This window comes from Augochlora pura, chromosome 3 (genome assembly GCF_028453695.1).
Source record: "Augochlora pura isolate Apur16 chromosome 3, APUR_v2.2.1, whole genome shotgun sequence".
In the NCBI taxonomy this organism is placed as follows: domain Eukaryota; kingdom Metazoa; phylum Arthropoda; class Insecta; order Hymenoptera; family Halictidae; genus Augochlora; species Augochlora pura.
Window position 1 is genome coordinate 9,237,256 of NC_135774.1, and position 19,074 is coordinate 9,256,329.

General features: G+C 36.2%; 1 long non-coding RNA gene across 1 annotated transcript in view; it reads left to right on the plus strand.

The window, feature by feature from the left end:
- LOC144467872 (uncharacterized) overlaps positions 1 to 4,311 on the plus strand; it is a 105,373-nt gene extending 101,062 nt beyond the window's left edge. Inside the window, exon 5 of the long non-coding RNA XR_013493732.1 lies at positions 4,244 to 4,311. This is a non-coding gene — a long non-coding RNA (uncharacterized LOC144467872). The remainder of the gene's footprint in view (positions 1 to 4,243) is intronic.
- The last annotated feature ends 14,763 nt before the right edge of the window (positions 4,312 to 19,074 follow it).

Below are 19,074 nucleotides of genomic sequence, written 5' to 3' on the forward strand. Positions count from 1 at the left end.
TTAACAATTTTTATTTAGTTATTCTCGTGAAAGCTATGCTCATTCGAAAATCGTACAAATTAAGTGGTTTCCAAAAACATTAGCATCATAATATACACAACAATCTTACACAAAATAAAAATTCTTTACATTAATAACTAAAAACAAGAGATAATTATAAACAGTCCTTGCTCCTAAATTCAGTAAAATTGAAAATACTGTGATAAAACTATGAATTTCCAAATCTCCAAATTTCTTTGCGTTAAATAAATTCATAAAATGTTGCCGACGTTACCAAAAGTCAGGCATTGTTAAAATAATCAAACAATAAAAATTTCCACTGTTTCAAGCACAACGTGTCAATGTCGCAAAGATTGTAAGATCGGCTTTGCTCATTTCGAATGGCGTGGCTAATAGGTATAGTTTTTCCACCACTATACATATACACGAATGTAACACGTTGTTGAAGTTTTAGCAAGCTGCACGAAAAGGTTATCGAAGGTTAAGCCCGCCACTAAAATCAATTTTCTTCTATTAGAGAGGAAGTGCTAAGTGATTGATACTTACATTGATGCAGGGTTGCAACCTTGCATAGTTGCCTTAGCTGAATCACGTACAGGTTTTATTACGCTTGAATTCGTTCTCGCACATGTTGCGGGAACACGTTCTTGATGTACCTTTTTAGTGCACCCGGCTTTTCTTGTTAAACAATATTTTTAAATATTTTATAGACGCAGCACTATAAGAGGGACTTTTAACAGTATTTTTCGTTCGAATAAACGGTTTAGAAATAGAATTTTATATTAACATTTCCGCCCCATCAAAGTCTTGTAACGTTATATATTAAATTTATTATTTATTATTAAATTGATATTTATATTCATTATTACTTATTATTAAATTTAGATTTATATTTATTATTATTTATTATTAAATTTAGATTTATATTCATTTATTATTATTTATTCTTAAATTTATATTCATATTCAATTTTCGTATCCTTTTACCATTGAAACGAAATTTCAACAGCTTCGTATTCCGCAAAACAATTCTGTCGACCAGTCCCGACAAATGGCATTCTTAGACACGAGCGTTGATAGAGAAACGAATCAAGTTCAATGCTAAATTACTTGATCCTTCGGCACGGACATGGAGTAGAACCGGTATAGCAGACATTTCTCGTAATTTTCCATGTAACAGTGTATCTTGAATTCTCTCGTCGCTCGTCGTTCCAGGATTCTGCCGTCGAATCTTGTAACAGTTAACGACAGGGACTTCGGATTCTTTATTTCACGATTATCGAGATTGCGTAGATACTTCTGTGGACAAATACCGGTTACATGCATTTATGACGATGAATTTCGAAATAAAATATCTTGCAATATCACGATAATCACGACCTTATAGTATTCTTAGACATCCGCTAATCGAGTTAGCAGGAACACCTTCGTATCTAAAGATGCAAGGTGCAATTTAACTGTGCGAAATAATATTAATTAAAATAGCTTGAAATACAAAAGTGACAAATCTGGTTACTTCCGGTGCTCGAGTGCTGCTTAACCCTTTGCGGACGAGGAATTTTCAAAGCGTTAAGAATATTTTCTTCAGAAAACTGGATTATAACCCTTTGCAGTCGAGTGGTGACTCTAAGGCAACGTTAAAATTGTTATACCACGATCCATGACAATTTTTATTCATATTATTAAAAAGTTTTGATTTGAAAAATTGTTAAAATTGCTATATGGATTACGAAACTCAATTTCATACACATAAAATGCACTTTGCCATATGATATAGAAATACTGTAAGTCAGAAAAATTATATTAGATTTACAGTGAAAATGGCTTCGAGTGCAGAAGATTAACTTCCGATTAAATATAAATAAATATAGTTCTTTGATATAAATAAAACTATAAGGTTTCTCAAAAATTAATTAATTGGAAAATGAAGAGTTCTGAGGTCATTTACTGCAACTTTTTTCTTAGCGCAAACAGAATCCGCGGCTTTGTTTACGAGTTATTAACGAAAAACAATGACCAATGAGAGGCGCGCCCTTTTGACTAAGCGACCGCGCTTAAAGCAGACGGAACCCAGTTCCGTTGACTAGCTCCACCGCCTCGCGTCACTTAACCTCTCCTCTGATTGGTCAGTGTTCTTTTATTAATAACTTGTTAACAACAACGCGAATCAAATTTTCGTAGAGGAAAAAATTGTTTCAAACGACCTCAGGAACCCCTCATTTCCCTATTTCGAGAAATTTTTAAGCAGCCTTAAATATCGAAAAATTAAATACGCGATTCTTGATACACCAAAAATCAAGGAATTAATTTCCGATCACTGTTCGTGAAATCTAATTAAAATCGATACGAACATTTAACTGAAAAATCGCAAGTCGCCAATATATTCAAAAAACGTCTTGCTATTTTTTAAGCATCCTGGCGATTACAATAATTTAAAAAAATTGTGGTCGACGTTAAAATCATTTCTTCGTTAACATTTCAAGGACCAAGATTTCGCGAATTAGACGTTTCGATTGTCTGAGTTTCACACGCGACGCGTCGCGTTGTCGCGGCGACAGAAATAAGAACCGTCGCGTTACGACGCCGAGATTCGCATTTTTAAAGATGACGTTCCCGTTCCATCGGAACGAGCACTCTCCGCGGAACTTTCCCTGATACTCGGCCGGCGAGGGAGCGTCTCCCCCCCTCCCCCTCGTCGCCGCTCGGACGCAGAAACGAAAATGGAAATTCAGTGGAAACGGAAGGAAACGCGACCGGGGCAGGCCGCCGCGCGTCGAGGGGACGGGCGCAGAAACGTCGTGAGATAAGTTTGAATCCACTTTTGGTGGGGAGGGGGGTGGGTGGGAAGTGCTTAAAATTTACACGTCGCCCTCCGTTTTCGTTTTGTCCCCGCTGTCTTCTTATCTGTTCCGGGCCGCGCATCTGAACGGAAAATAATGGACGCGTTTCTTGCTGTTCCGCGGCCGCGAGCGCGAACGGGGCGCGTGTTGTTGCGTCGCCTCGCCGCGATTCCGTATAACGGATGGCCCCGCCGCGCAAAGAACACGGGGCCGCGGCTCAAAAATCGGGGTGCCGTTTTCTTCGGCCCGCCGCATTGTGTCCGCGGCGAACGGGGTTCAACTTCGTGTTACGCCCGGTGATTTATGGGAACCGCCGACGGTAGGAACGAGACATTTTGCTCTTCTGGGCTGATACGATAAGTATTACGTCTCGATACGATCTGGCAACCAGATTTTTTCACGGACCGCGCCGAACAGTTGTTTCAATCTGGTCGATAATGCGAGCTAATATACGGGGTGGGCCGTTTTATCCCTTCGAACGAATTATTTGGTCTTGAATGAACTCTGTATGGAGAACAAATTTTCCAAACCTAAATATCTTCTACACTGCAATTATCGAGCTTAACCCTTTGCGCTCGAAACGATTTTAACTGTAAATCTAAAATAAGTCTCGATTTTATATAACAAAGTGTACTTTGAGTATATAAAATGTAAGTCTCGTGATTCAAATAACAGTTACGCTTATAATATTTCTTTAAATCTAAACTTTGACGGTATAAACATTGTTGTTGAATATGATGTAACTATTTTTGTGGTGTCTCAGAGTCACCACTCGAGTGCAAAGTTTTAATACTTTTATTTCAAGCGTTATTAGTGTCATTATTTATTATATTTATCATTTTGAGTCTTGAACGATCATTTTTCTATTTTTGACATAAGTGATATGGGGTTGCAAGATACTCGAGATAAAATTTTGACAGTTAAAATATTATTTATCGCTTTTAAAATAGGAATTATGAAGTGTGGCATAAGTTAAGAAGATAAGGAAAATTTCAATGTTTTAGTATTTGTTTACACGGTTTCAGATTATTTAAAAATGTTGTGCCAGCAACCCCTATGGGTCGCTATAGTATTAAATGCATCGTATTTTTCTATTAAATATAACAAAAATTACGTGAAAAAGATAATAAATAAAACTAAAATCTTACTCTTAATAATTTCGACGAGTTAAAAACAATATAATAATATTATTAAACTGTTCTTATGTCGTCATAGTTCACAATTAACAATTACAATTAACCGAAAATATTTATCTAATTGTGACTCCTGCTAGGAAGTATGTATTGCGGCAAATATATTCGTCATAAAGAATAGCAATTTTATAAAAGAATTTATTATCTTTTTTAGAAAACATGTAACCTAATCATTAAATCTGCTAATTAATATTTCTCGTTTTTGTTACAGTGTCTGGACAAATGAAAGAATAAATTATCCGAGGCAAAGAACCGATGATTGTTCCTGCAAAGCATTCAAGGTAAATCAAAGTAAATAAGTAATTGTCACTAAACTTTGTAATATAATTAGCAATTAAATATTACGTTAAATTAATTGATTCACGTTATGACTCCTTAACAAGATCTTAACAATAACCATTCGGACAAGTTTTCAATGGAAATATTGTACAATATACGAGCAATATCAAATATGCGATCAATATATCAATATTGTAATGTATATTCAATATACTACATACAATAAATATAAAATATACCCTAAAAATGCTATATAAATCTATACGCAATATACAATATACATTAAGCATAGTTTATCGAATACTTCTCGCACTTTCCATCAATTTTTGATTACTGCATCATAGAATAAAATTCAAGACGCCGCGAATCAACCAAAATTATAGATAAATAAATTCGAACATAGTCAGTTGAACGAAACGTACACCGAATATATACGGAAACATGAAAAACTTCAGCCAATCGAGAGAGAGAGAGAAAGAGAGAAAGAGTTCTGGTGGTGCGCGGCGACCCGATATCGGTGAACTAGAAACGAGCAAGTTTAATATATGCGACGGTGTAGTTTTGTCCCCCGTCGAAATCTTATCAGGAACGTCTGTAAATAATTTTGCAGCCGCGCGCAATAGACTCCCGTAGTCCAATTCGAGTAAGTGGAAATAAATCTTCGGCGAACTAACCGGAGAAAATTTTCGCTACGCCGCGGCGTAGAACTGGTTCACCGGGAACCGCGGGGGTAGCAAGCGTTATTTTCTCCCGTGGATCGAGCACCGACTGATAGTTTCATTTAGTCTTATCGAGAATGTATTTCCCCGAGACATTCACGAGAGAGATCCTACAAAAAGGGACAAGACGGGCGCGCCGCATTGTGAAGGCGCTATAAAAGTGGCGCGGAGGAGAAGAGGAACAACGTAATTGAACGATCTCCCATTCGCGGGGCGATAATAAGTTTTCTTTTCAGTAGGGACTCGCTTGTTCTATTTGCCAGCTTTATTTACGACGCCGTGCTGTGTAGCCACGGACTATTGATAACAGGGTTAACACGCTTTTTCGGAGATGGGAACATGAACGAGATAAAAATAAAAAGAAGTGCCGCTGTATGTTTCTACGGGGAGAATGTCCGATCTCTTGAAAGCGTGTTCTTGTTTTCGTGGACGAGCTTCTGTAGTAGTTAACACTTGGGTGACCGCTCGCGAGATTTCTCGCGTTTCGATGCATAAGGGTACTTTAACACATTGAACGCCGCGTTACCCAAATATGGGTGACACTAATTTCTGACCAATCTTGAAAATTTATTTTTATTATAACGTATTTGAACAAATTGAATTTGACTAGAATATTTCGAATGCGAACGAGTTCTAATATCGCCCCTTATGATAAATATTAACTGTCTAATTTCGCTTTGATTAATTAAATTGCTTTAACTATGTGGCGATTTTAGTGGTCGATTGTCGGCAGTCAACGTGTTAAAAAATATTATACCCTGCGGAATTGCTAAACTTATTTTAAAAACTATATTTGCAATATATTACTTGTAAGGTTAATAAGTATGTGGATTTTCAATATTCTATATATATTTATTTTTTTTTCATTCATTTTAAGTGTTAGTAATAATTACTACAAAAAATGGTAATAATATAATGGTAATAATTTCAATCTATGTACAGTTATTTAATACTGTAATATGTACCGTCATTTAATTCGAATTAATTCGTAATGATGAAAGATCAACGTGGTACAAGTTACTGCAGATAGAAAAATAATTGAAGTAGAATGCTACAGAAAACAAATAAAATATTTCTGGACAAAATTGAACATAAACAAATTCGTAATATTATACGTATAATGATTAAGTATCCGACAAAAATGTAATTTTGTTATTAGAAAATATTGTCTTAGAAACATTAATTACAATTCATACTAAATTCGTGCTTTTGTATATGAACTCAAGATTTATTATAAATTTATATATGAATTCAAGTTTCATTACGAATTTAAGTTTCATTATACATCTATATATCAACTTAACTTTCATTAAACATTTCGATCGTTTTTTACAAATCCAGCGTGAAATTAAAGCCGCCGATTTAAAAGATAGTTCGAGCCGGTCGAAAGTTTCAAGACATTAAACATTTACCGGACCGGTCGAAAAAGCAATTCAGATTAATTATTCGATGCGTGTTCATCAACGCAATTGGCTGGGCAACGGTAATTGGAGCTAATAAAATTGATACCGACGCCGCCGCTGTGCGCGCTGTGTTTCATTAGTAGAAAATATCTTGGACGCTAATCAAATCAAACGCACAATTAAATTCGAAATCACTGCGTTACGATATGATCGGGCCAATAACACTGATCGAACTGCGAACCACCAAAGTTTACGGTGGCTCATGATAATAGCAAGATTATGTTACGCATGGTTTCGGTCTTGAATTCGATATCGCGCGTTGCGCCGATCGAACACGCGGATTTTGATTCGTACCGTACCGTTTCGTCGACGGTAATTACTTGTGCGTGTAATTAGGTTGAAACCTCTTGTGAACCGAATATAGTGCGGTTATTATATTCTGTAAATGTTAGGTTATTCGATAAAAAGAATCATTTTGTAAGGTAAATGCGACCAGAGAAATATACGGGAATTCTGTTCGTGTAAGATTTTATTGTTGGAAAAAGCGATTATAAATGTCCACCGTCGACGAATTGTACCGTCGCAGACAATTTCGACGATTTATAGACTAATAAAATTCTTCGTGCCTCAGTGTCCCGTTTTGTTGTGAGTTCCCGATGACTCAGTGCTGATTTATTCGCGTGTAGAATCACACCCTTCCTGGTCGAGCCATTAGTCAAGGCGCACCCTGTGTATTCACTCTCTTCGGCACAAAAGGAAAGGTAGCCTGATCGAAATCAAAGGAAATCATTTATATACTTGTACTAAAATATAATGATTATGAAGAACACTTGAAAACTGTTAGGACCTTTTGCAAATATATTTTAATGTTGTTGTAATAATATTATAATAATATAATATAATAATGATATTATATCATAATAGCAATTAATTATAATAATATTGTTATAGTAATTAATTATAATAATAGTATAATAATATTGGAAACAAATTAATTTGATAAACATTATAGGATACGTTGAAAAGTCAATTATAATAGTAATTGTTAATAATATGTATTAAAAAGTATTCTAATTTAAATATGATTCAAATTATTATTATTAAAACGTAATAATAAAAATTAATTATCATAATATTGTAATAATACTATAAAATCAACTTTATATTATAAACATTAAAAGATAAATAGAGAAGTCAATTGAAGAGTAGCGATTTTCGAAGGAGTAATTTAAAATTAGTACTTTACAAGGTGTCCCTTCGCTCCTTTGATAAAAGTTACATGAAAATGAAAGTTTAAAAAGTTTCCGCCGTTGCCCCTTTGATAAAAGTACCGTTGAACGGAAAGTTTAAAAGGCGTCCTTCAACTCTTTCAGTAAAGATACCGTTGAATGAGGAATTTACAAAAGTTTCTCGTGATCTCCCTGATAAAAGATCGCGTCGATTCGACAATCGCTTCGGCAACACGGATTTGCACGTGCTCGAATAGTCATCGAATTAGCGTTCAAAGAACAAATAAAGTGAAAGTGAAGTGACACGGGAATTGTAAAAGGTCGAAAAAAAAAGAGCTCTTTTAGACGTTCAAAGTGCTTGGTGAAAGCTAAGTTAAAGGATAATAATGCTTTGGGACATGTTCGCCTCTGAAAGGTTCTAACGGGAGGATGGCTTTTAACAGTAAAGAACGAAGAATTTTTTCGGTGGAAACTAAACGAACATACGTAAATTGGCGGACGTAGTTTCTGTGTTAGAAAAGGTGCAAGCGGATGCTAAAGATGTTAATGCACCGTGATGGAATTTTCGAAATAATAAAATTGTAATTATAAAACGCGCAGCTGATAGCATAACAGTCGTGGTGACATATAGCCGGTATTTTTAATCGCTGTACAAGCTGAATGTCCAATGAAAATTACGTAACTGACGTGAACGTTTACCACTTATGGAATATGTTTATAATACTTAAAAAACCAACTATCTTACGATCAAAAATTAAAAGAACTGTTCAATGAATAAAATATATTTTTTTTATAATTTTATTATCATTTGGTATGAAAGAAATGTAAAAACTGTCGTTGTTTCTTCACTTTTTTATCTGAGCATGTAATTAAACATTTCAAACATGCATTGTTAATAAAAAAAAGTGAAAAAACGACACTTTCCTTACATTTTTTAAAAAATTCGAGTCAGGTCAGTTTGAAATAAATTATACCATTTTCAAAGTGTTGATTCAATTTTTTCGCCCCACTCTAAGTAAAACAATTAAATAAATTTAATTTAAACAATTTGAACAAGGCTAAAGGAAATATGCAATAAGCCTTTCTGTTTGGAAAAAAGCAAAACTATAATTCCCATTGCGAAAAAGAAATGCACGAAACATTTCTTAATTAATTATATAATCTGAGAATTATCCTCTCCCATCAAGGATTGAATTTGACATCGCCATTGTTAAATAACGTTGGACATCGCTCATTCTCACCATTATTATACTCTTTATCTTACAACGATGATACTCCCGCGCTAGTATAATATTATTCACACCGTTCTCTAGATCTTTGTTTGTTTGTTTTCCTTCGCAATAACTTTAATAATGAGGATGCAGTAATGACCAATTATTATTTTAATCTCTCTGCCAAGGATTATATTTCCTTTACAAAGAAGACCGACGTTTTTAGACTCGATAAATTACAGTCGTAAACTCCAGTGTTTGGCTTGCGATCTATAATTTGGAAGGAAAGTCGAACATTTTAAATTAAGGTGAAACTTTTGGAGATTATTGTAAAAAATTTGAAGAGAAATATTTTTAGTTTGGAAACATAAAGTTTAAATCGACACGAAGTTTAATGTCAGAAGTTTAAAGGCATATTTCTACGTACATTCAACAGAAAATGTAATGTTCACCCTCCAAATATAATGAAAACAATATTTAAATTGTTTGAAATTTTAAAATGAAAAATAGAAACAAAGGGTGTGTTTTTCGTATTTATAAAACTTCTGTTCGATTTCTTTCATTGGTGTTAAACATATATCTTGTCAGTAAGGACTTTTTATTAGTTTATTAACAGTTTAAGAAGTACTTCGGTGTAATCTAGTTTATTAACACTTTGTTAGTTTATTAACATTTCCAACAGAGTTCTCGCAAAACAAATATTGTAGAACATTTACTAAACGAAATCCTTTAGTGTAATTAAGTAACATTTAGAATGTAGTACAAATATAGTACAGAATATAGTACTATACAATTGATTCATTACTATTCAATATTTATTACAATTGTCTAAAATAAAACTCGAAAGGTTATTGGCTGATGATCTCCAAGCGTCTTATATAAATACAAATTTTATAACAGCCAGTTTAAATCGTAATTATTTGTATTAAGTTCGACAAGAAGATCATCATCGAATAAAAAATAAAACGACAAGCTTGATAGTAACTCACAAAAAATTTACATAAAACCAAAAACATGAACGTTCAACAGAAAGATCATCGTTGAATTGAAAATAAAACGACGAGCTTGAAAGCGATTAACAAAGAATTTATCCAGAGCTAATGACATGAACGTGCTACAAAAATTGTCTAGCCGCCGCCTCGAATCGTAACTATCTCTATTAGATCCAACAAGAAGATCAAGGTTGACCTGCAGCAATAAGTGTCTTGTAAAGTTTTCTGATAGCCAGTTGGAAACATAGCTGTCTGTATTAAATCCAGCAGGAAGATCGAAGTTGATGTCAATAAATCAGGAGCTACAAACGCTCTGTTAAATATGACAGCCAATGCAAAGCATAACTAATTATGTCATATCAATCGAGAAGATTAACGTCGACCACAAAGCTCCATTTACAGAAGTGTCCAAAAGAAAATACACATAGAACTATATGTTTATTAAAATTTTCAAGTAGCCACATTAAATTACAGCCACCTATATCAAATCCAATAAAAAGATTAACGATGACATTAAAAATCTAGGTCCAGAAAATATATCAAAAATATCATAGCTAGAACTAGAGTCCCAAAGCTACGAACACTCTATCAAATCCAGCAGCTAAATCATAGCTACTTATATTAGATCAATTCAGAAGATCAACGTCGACCTTGAAACACCGTTTACAGTAGCATTAAAAAAACAAGCCACATCAAATTATAGTTATCTATATCGAGTCTAATAAGAAGATTAACGACGACATTAAAAATCTAGGTCCAGAGAATCTATAAAAAAAGAACATAGCTAGAACTAGAGTTCCAAAGCTACGAACATTCTATCAGTTCCAACAGCCAGTTGAAATCGCATCTGTTTGTACCATCTAACAAGAAGCTCGGACATGAACCACGAAAACCCAAACACAAAAGAATCAATTTAAAGAAAGTACACACCATAAGGCAAACAACGTTCTATCCAAATGGAAATGTCCAAAGAAAAGCAGTTCGAATCATAAGCTGTTTATTCGCTCGTACAGGAGGATCTGCGTCGACCTCGAAAGCAAGAGAAGCCAGACGTAAGGACACAAAGGATCTATCTAGCCGGCGCGGGGAACCGTCACAAGCGACCGCCTCGCTCGGTTTAAAAGAACCGTTAAAACCAAGAGAGTCCAACAATAGAAACCTAGATTTAATCGGTACCAGATGATGGACCATGACGCGGTTAGCAATCCGAGATCCCCGTCGGTGACACACGGAGAAGTAGGAGGAGAAGTAGGAAGGGCACGGAGGAGCTCCGATGACGGGGAACGTTGATCGTGACAAAGATGCAAACGACGATGCCAGTGTACGGAGCGGAGTCGCTAGTAGGCGGAAGTGGGCTTGACCTACTTCGATCGTGACCACAAAGAAAAAAGTCTACGGCGGTTCCCCGGGGTCATGAGCCCCGGACGCAGGGAATTAAAACTTGTTCCTATTGGTTGCCTTTAGCGGTGCTGCCAACAGAAGTCACGCGTGCCTGCTGCGTGATTCCCCCCGTGTACACGCGGCCCCGCGTGTGTATCCTCGCTCGCTCTTTCGTGTCCCTGTCCGTATTTAATTTTCCTGCTTGTCCGAGGACGCCTCCGCCACTCGTCGCAGCTCGGCGAGCCTCAATCTTTTAAATGGCCCTCGCGCGTACCACCGTCCTCTCGCGCCGTCTCGCGCCACCCCTCCCTTGACATCTTATGCAACCGATTACACTCGGAGTTAATTGATCGAACGACTGCCGGTTCTTTTTTTTTATTTCTATCCGGCTCGAGTCGCCGCGCGAATCTAAATGGGAATTTCTGAGAAATCGATCCCGGCCGAGAGAGCCGCTCCTCTCCTCTCTCTCCTGTCTCCCGACCTAGGGAAAACATTTTTCTTGCGACAGGAGGACCCCGAACCCCGGGGATAATACGCCGTCACTTGAAGAGATCTTGCTATTTCAAGCGGAATTGATTTTTCAAATTGGTTCGAGCCGGTCGAGCTTCGCGGAGCTGTTCGACTCCGGGCTAACTAGATGTAATCGACACCTGGGGAGAACATTTTTCTTCTTTTTGCTTGTGGCGGAGGACGAATCTCGGAGATAATGCACCGTGGTATCGTGAATCTAAGGCGAACGTTAGATTGTGAGAACAATATGCAGCTTTTAACTCTTTGCACTCCGCTGTCAAGGGACATTGTAATTCTAGCGTATCAGTCGGATGTTTCCTCTCGAGGGGACATTAAGTTTTATTAGTTATTACGAGAAATTAACTTATTCTAGCACAACTTTTTAAGAAATGCTCGTTTCTGGGTAGCTTTCTCTTGAAATGAGCCAAGAAATCAAATCAAAATATGGTAAATTACTAAGATATATAGAAAAACAACGTTAAACTAGTTATTATTGTCAAACATGCACAAAAATCGCGGAGAAAATAGCCGATTTCTGTAACCTTTTATTATGTCTTCTCGATTACTATTGTATCGTGTTCTACTTATTAAAATTATCAACTTAGTAAAATTAATTCGTGCAAACAATCCATGCACATAAAATCTTTTACATCTTTGTAGTATCAATACTTCAATTTTGTTATCAACACATTATTCGAAGAAGTTTAAAATTAGCTGTTCCATACCTTTTATTATAAAGTAGAACCTCGATTAACCGAACTGGATTTTCCTCGATCTTTATTATTTAAATCTTTGATTACACCAAGTAGTAACAATGAAGCTCTGTATCTCTGTGTGTTAATAATTTATTGAGAATAAAAAGAAGTTAACTATCAATTTTGAATTCAAACAATCGAGGCTCTACTGTAGTACTATTCAAGAGCGATGCAACATTTCAAATAAAATGTTATTTAATTTTTGCGTTCATTTAAATACCATCTAAAATGTAATATTTAAATGATATAATATATATATAAATGATATAATATATATATAAATGATATAATATATATAATAGCGATCAAATGTTGCTTTTAAGTAAATATATAGCCTCCCAAATGTTTTGTAAATTAAAATGGAGTTCGTCAGCCGATGATTTCGTTACGTCACGAAGAATGTAAAGTAGTTCGAGAAAGAATTCCGTGGATCATAAACTCGTTAAGTACATTCAAGGGTGCCGGTGAATACAAGTCAAAAAAAAAAAAAATACAGAGGTTTACTGGGAAGCTCGTCAAAGGCGCCACATATCTCAGCTTTAAAAGGCGTGTTACTCTTTGAGCCCCTTTTACAAATTATATGCACGCTAAGCAAAGCTAATTTGTGTCTTTGAAGCACGCGCGTCTCGGCGCTCTTAATTTGATTTAAGTGTTGCAACGTTTTGCTGTATTCAATTCGAGAGTCACGCAATTCGCTTGGAAACCTTTTAAATCATTAATTTAATACCCAAGGAGCTGGGAACTCATGTAAATATACAACCGACGGTGACTGCGCGTACAGCAATCCTTTACAAACTCATCTCGAAGAACAAGTAGCACTGATTCGAAGATTAAGGTACCTTTTGAGAAATGATTCCTACATTACTGATACTTGTGTTCAGTAAACTTGTTTCTTCCATAGAGAAAACAGGAAAATATTCGTCGAGCTTTTCTAACGAACATTCTTAATGACTCTGTACACAAAATGGAGGATCTGGACAATAAACGTTAAAACATAAGGAATTTAAGATATTACTTTAAACTTTAATCGCGATAGATATATATATAATAATAAAATAATATAATTAAAATGTTAAATGTGTTAACCCTTTGCATTCGAAGCTATTTTAACTATAACTCTAAAATAATTTTTCCGACTCATAGTATTTCGAGTATAAAAAGTTTGATAATATAAAAATTATTTTGGAATATGATATACGAATTTTCGTGGTACCTCACAGTCACCACTCGGGTGCAAAGGGTTAAAATACTATTTTAAACTGTATTATTTAATATTATTTCGTAATACTAGCGAATATAACGTTTCTCACACAAGTTACATAATGCACGAAAATACTCTTGGAGAAATATGAATACTGTGCGTATAAAATTTTTAAGTAGCATGTGTTTTATTATCGGGATAACGTGAAGGAATATTCAGTTTTCGTGGAATATTTTTTATTAAAACGTTCACGTCATGTTCATCGAAGTATTTGTCCTTTCGTCAAGTACCTAAAATGGGATTCTAGCCTCCAATGCAAATCAGCGAGGCGATGATGTAATACGTAATCGAGTCAAGAATAGCTTCCATTTTCCTGCCTTAAATAAATGTCAATCAAAGGTTATTACATGGTCGCTATTACTAACGGCAAGAGTTAGTCAGCTAACATACTCTCGCTCAATTGCTACGTTTAAAAAATATTTCATAATTCACAGTTAAGCTCCCAACTTTCCTGTTTCACGGAGCAACGTTCAAACCAAGCACACAGCACCGCAACAACTGCTTTCTATTTATACAATATTCTGCCGTGTTAAATCGTATTTTTCGAAAAAAATCGCAGTTGATGAATGGATACAATCGATCACGGAAGTTGTTCGTAAAAGGGAAAAACAGAAACACCGAACATTTCACGAGTAGTCACCCATTTCACGCGCGAAATGGAACAAGTTCTGAAACCGGAATAAAACGTGCGTCTTCAGGAAAGTTTACAAGAAATTTACATAATCATGGATGTATAAAAATTAGTAAATTTATTTATTACAAGTCATGACTTTGATCATAAGTCGATACAAGAACCTCTATAATTATTTCGAAGCTTTTATTATTAAATTAAACGAAAACATGGAATATTAAGGTATCAGATTTAAGAAACTCTGTAACTCGTTTAGAATCAATTAAATGCAATATAAAATCTGCAAAATCTTTTTATAGTTTATCTGGTGTATGTCGACTTTAGAAAATGACCTCGTAATAAAGTACGACTAATTTCTGTGTATTGCGTCAATATCATCAAACTTATACATTAACCCTTTGTTCTCGAGTGGCGACTCTGAGACGCCACTAAAAATTGCTGCGCTATTTCTCGAAATAATTATAATAGCATCAGACTCGTTTATATTTAAAGATTGTTAAAATAACGAGTATTGTACTTGCTATAATTTCTTTAATAAGTTGCTTTGTTCTAAAAAATTAATTATATATTTTCCGTATATTTTATCATTTAGGCAGCTTTTGATATTGAGGGTAGTTTTAGTGTTTCTCTTAACGGCTTTGTGGTAGGGCAATCTTACCTAATATGTTTAATTGTTAATCGATCGTTACAACTGTTGCACTGCGGTGGGTTTATTTTTGATGGTAAATGATCATGTGTCAGTTTGCAGTAACCTATTCTTAGTCTATTTAGTAGTACACTTGGCTTTTTCTAAATAAAGTGAGAGCTGGGCTTTTGGTATTCATTGTCGATTCAATTTGTAGATTATTTTAGTAAAATATTTTCCAATTAAATTAAACTAATTAAAAATCTGCCTAATTTGAATTAGCAAGCTAGTCGAAAGCGCGAGATATTAAAACTGCGACGCCTTTCGAGTTCCGACAGAATGACGAACGATCGGTAACGAGGCCGGAGTTGAATCGCAAGCCGGGCAAGCGGGGACGAATAATTCGAGTTCTAAAGTGTTCGATGAATTATCGAAACAATACGGTCGGAAAGAAGAAAAGAGGATAGGGAACAAGAGCGTCTCGTCGTACGTTTTCCGCGACGTCGCCGGGCAATTAGATTTAGTGCTTCTTATTCGTACGCCGTTCCCCCTTTGTCTTCCCGTTCCGGGCGCGCCTCTTCTTTTCTCTCGCGTCCTTGTACACGCACACGAATGGAACGAATGCTCACGGCGACCGAATGAAAAGGGGCGCGCGCGCGCGCGCGCCCGCGCAGAGTTTCGTTTATTCTCATTGAACCTTTCCAAGCAAATCTCCATTTGTCTCCCGGCCGTGTTCTTTCACCTTTTCTGCCCGGGCATCATTCGTGCCATTTTTTCCGTGTAACGACGGATTCGAAGGCAACCCGGTGCCCGGCCGAAGCGTTTTTAATATTTTGAAACGCTGTTAACCCTTCCGCGGCTCGATGGAATAACGATGCCACCGTCAAAGGGAGCGTCGCTCGCACGGCTCTCGCTTTCAAGTAATTTCTATCACTTTTAAACTTACTTTCGGAAGCCTCGCTCTGAATTACTCTTTCGCGCGGCGAACAGAGGCGGAGAGTGTATGTCGACATCGATTGTATGGATTTCCTCCGCGCTGGAACTTCACGCTTTAACTACCGGGAACTCTATTGATACTTTGCTGCCAGCCGGTCGTTTTTCGTACAAATTCTTTGACGTTCGCGGATAGATCGCCGAGGAGTTTTTAATGGATTATTCAACGGCGACAGCGTGCTCGTTCGTAAAGTGTCAAGTTATTTTCGAGTAGGCTAATCTGGTTACCTCTTCCCAGATTATTATTCGAAACATGTTCTTGAACTTCCTTCGCGGGTTGCGATGTTATTAACCCTTTGCACTCCAGGCTATTTTAATCCTGGATTTATAATAGCTATTTTAACCAGCTGCATTTCCATTTGATATAACTTAGTACAATTTATGAATATGAAATCGAGTCTGGTGAATAATAAAACTGTTACGCTTTTAACAATCTTTTAAAGAGAAGGGTCTTCAATAATGTCAAAATTATTTTGGAAATGATATAACGAATTTCATTGGCGCCTCAGTGACGCTACTTAAATGCTAAGGGTTAATGCACTTGCGAAGCTTGGTGCATTTATCCAATACATTTTGTCACGTAAAATGGAAATGCCATAAGCCAGAAAAATTATTTTAGATTCAGAGCTAAAATGGCTTGGAGTGCAAAGGGTTAAACATTTCCATTCGATTGAAATATTCGATAGAAAATTGTTAATTAGTTGATCATTTTTATCGTAAACAGTGATTATTTTATATGTATCAATTCTTAATCAAATATTGCTTCTCAAAAACTTTTGATCTATTGACTTACAAAATGGCAAAGTAGAATTACTAAAAATAAAATAATTAACTCATATTCAAGTTTCTATTTCAATAACGAAGAATGAAGAGAAATATTCAGCTTTTTCAAAGTACAAGGTCACATTATGCTTTACAGAGTCATTTACATGGTGGCCAGAAAAAATGAGCTAGATTTGAAGAAGTGGGGGCAGGTAACGTGACACGGCGGCCGTATAGGAACACCTGTTACCGAGAGCGGCTGCGTCACGTTACCTACCCCCACTTCCTCGGTATAAAATCTTGACTACTTTTAACTCCTTGCACTATAATAACGAGTCGGACTCGCGACGAACATTTCGCAAATGATTTAATAAATACGATTGCTAAATCGAAACAAAATCTAACCCTTTTAGTGTCGACAATTCAGAGCGAAATTCGCAAAATTCGTTTGACGTAATTTGACAATGTTTCTGAATAAAATTGCAAGGATTTTGTAAAATTGTATAACCACCAAATTCAAAAAGGAATGAAAAATAAGAAATGAAACCATTATTCCGTAAAAATATTAAAAAGACAATATTTTTCCAACAGTAGCCAACTACGATAGTTCTTCGGTACTAATAGGGTTAAATCTTCTGTTGGAAATGAAGAGAATCAGGAAACATGCTCTTGTATTTTTTCAAGGGAATTATTAAGAACGAAGAGGCGCTGGTCAATGCGTTCTGAAAGAAATCGTAGTGCAAAGGGTTAAGACTACCACGATCCTATCAGAAATAACAAAGACGAAATAAAAACAAAGGGAAACGAAATCTGTGAACAGTACACCGATAAAACCGAGTGACATACTTCGCGCAAATCGTTTTTCCGCGAGTCCTAACTAATTCCCAAATGAACATTGCAACGCAATTTTGCGAATTACAGCGCAATTCCGTTCGCGGACGGTTTTAAGTGACACGCGCGAACGAAATTGCTTACAAAATCACTTACAGGATTGCTCGAATTTCTAAGCGTCTCTCTCTCTCTCTCTCTCTTTCTCTCTATCTCTGTGACGAAATTCGCGCGTATCACGAGCGCACAATAGTGAAATTTGCATTCGCTAGATCCGCGGGCGGCGACGTCGTCCGTTTAACACCGCGCCGGTTTTAAATCCACTTTCTTTCTCTTAGCAGTCGGTTCCCCAAAGTTCCGAAATTGCTGTCGGCCACAGTTCGTCCTTTGTTAACAGAGCATTCAAGTACCCGGTTCGCGTTGGCACGCGTTTAACGTCCCCAGAAATCCGGGACATATTAAATGATCGTGTAATTACGAATGTTTGCCGAAACCCCTTCGTTCCCTATCTGCTCGCCCGCCCCGCCCTTTTCGACGTACGCGTTCGGACTACTCTCTCTCTCTCTCTCTCTTTGTCCTTGGCTTCCCGGCTCGGGTCACCTTTTTATCCGTGCGAGCACCTCACGGTGTCTGATTATGGACAGAGGAAGCGCTTGGATAAAGAGACGACGATGAGTCTCGTGGTCATTCCGAACCAATTTTCACGACGCCCGTTTTAAACGAGAAAGCTCGGCCGCGAGTCCTCCATGTGTGTATGTATATGTGTGTGTGTGTGTCCGGTTCAGTGTCGCACTCGCTGTCTCGAGCAGACTGCTTTTGAATTTGTGTCACCGTATTCCGAAAATTAGCTCGCGCCTTCGTCGGCGAGGAATTGAGCTAATTAAGAGGAATCTGCTGAACAATCACGCTTCGGATTTTATTAACGGGATTTTAGTTCGTTGACGGTCGAGACAGAGCTCCTTAGAGTCGTTCAACACTTTGTTTAACCCTTTCGCATTGTAGGAAGAGCAATAGCTGTCAGAGGGTTTTTTGGGGTCGAACTAGATTTTTATGGCATATTTCTGACGTTTTCTGTTATCAGAAAATATTATATATAAAAATATATATATAAGTATATAGATATCTTATATAAAAATATGTTATATAAGAATAGAATAATAAAGTACAATACAATAAAAATGCATTAATAAAATAGAATATAATAAAAATTAGTAGAATAGAATTTATAGGTTATGTCAACAACTCATTTCTATTTTAAAAGATGAGGGTAGTGACATTTCTCAGATATTATTAACTCTTTGCAGTCGTATGTCTACACTCAACCACTGAAGCTATTATATATTTAAACTTTGAAAAAGAATTAACAAATTTTGTTTTTCCCTGCTCAATTTTGCCTATTATATATAACTAAAAGTAGAAACTTTTATCAACTTAAAAAGGCAACTTTAACCCTTTTAGCAATTT